Genomic DNA, 1,658 nt, shown 5'->3' on the forward strand with positions numbered 1-1,658 from the left:
TACCTCGCCCATCTGGCTGGGTTTCCCCAGCCACTCTGGGCGACTTCCACAAAGACCAAAAATACACTAATATGTCATACATTAAAAACTTCCCTGAACAGGGCTGCCTTAAGATGTCTTCTGAATGTCAGGTAGTTGTTTATCTCTTTGACATCTGCTGGTAGGGCGTTCCACAGGGCGGGCGCCACTGCCGAGAAGGCCCTCTGCCTGGTTCCCTGTAGCTTTGCTTCTCACAATGAGGGAACCGCCAGAAGGCCCTCGGCGCTGGACCTCAGTGTCCTGGCAGAACGATGTGGGTGGAGACACTCCTTCAGGTATATTGTGCTGAGGCTGTTTAGGGCTTTAAAGGTCAGCACCAACACTTTGAGTTGTGCTCAGAAACGTACTGGGAGCCAATGTAGGTCTTTCAAGACCGGTGTTATGTGGTCTTGGCGGCCGCCCCCAGTCACCAGTCTAGCTGCCGCATTCTGGATTAGTTGTCCATACCCCCAGTCTGGGGAGGGCGGCATTTCTATGGCAATGCACCTGTACTAAAGACTAACTCTTTAGTCATGCAGAGAGATGCTTAACAGACTTGGCTAGGGCCATGTACTGAACAAGGAGACTGGCTCCACCACAGGCTTGGAGGAGGCCCGGAATAGCATCCAAAGCAATCTCTGCCCCAGTTTTTGTTTGTTTTATAGAATTCTACCCCGCCCATTTCTCCTAAGAGACTCAAAGTGGCTAACAAACAACAATAAAATGAAATAAAACAACTGCAATGTCCTTAGCCCTCCCTAGATGTACATTCAAATTAATCACTGCCTCTTTTTGTCTAATCCCCTCTTAAAGCCATCCAGGTTGGGAGCCAGCACTGCATCTTGTGGGAGCGAGTGCTGTAGTGTTGTATATTTTCTTCTCCTCTTGTGCTCTTAAATTACATTGTTTTGATTCAGTGCTGTTTTTCAATATGGTAAATTATTAATGTGTTTTATAAATATGTTTATAACTGTTGTGCTTTTTAGCTGTATCAGTTTTTAATTTAAGTTGTGAGGTGCCTTTGGAGAAGGGTGGGAAATAAATAAATATTTTTTTTAAAAAATGGTAATGCCCCGCCAGGTCCTGCTTAGCGTACATCCATTGAAGAGAATGAACCCTTAGTGAGTTATAACCATTACCTTCAGTGGGTCTACTCTAAATCGAACTAGCAATTGGCCATTGGATATCACTCAATGGGCCTGCATTTGACTAAAACTTAGTTGGATACAACCCTTTGTTGTCTTTTTACTGCATCGGACTCTGCAGAGTCGCAGACAGATCCTGTGCTAAACCATGAGAGATGGAAGGTACTCCTTACTCGCAAGTAAACCCGCCTAGTACCACAATCTTCAAACCTCTTACAAACCCCGCCATCGCCCCACCCACCCCTCTCAGAATGCGCCAATCCCCTGCGCCCCCTCCCTTCGCGCTCCATTCATAAAATTAACATTGAAGCAAACTGTGCGCTGGCCCCACCTTCCTTTCTTAAGTCATCGTGGGCTGAACTCTATTGCGCCGGCCGCCGCGCCCCCTTGCCTGCGTCGCGGGGAGCCTATCGCCGCCTCCGGAACGGGACGACGTCAGAGCCGGCGCCACGCCTACTTTTTTTTTTTTAGTTTTAACCTCGCAGCCGGCCAGGC

This window comes from Podarcis muralis, chromosome 7 (genome assembly GCF_964188315.1).
Source record: "Podarcis muralis chromosome 7, rPodMur119.hap1.1, whole genome shotgun sequence".
Classification (NCBI taxonomy): domain Eukaryota; kingdom Metazoa; phylum Chordata; class Lepidosauria; order Squamata; family Lacertidae; genus Podarcis; species Podarcis muralis.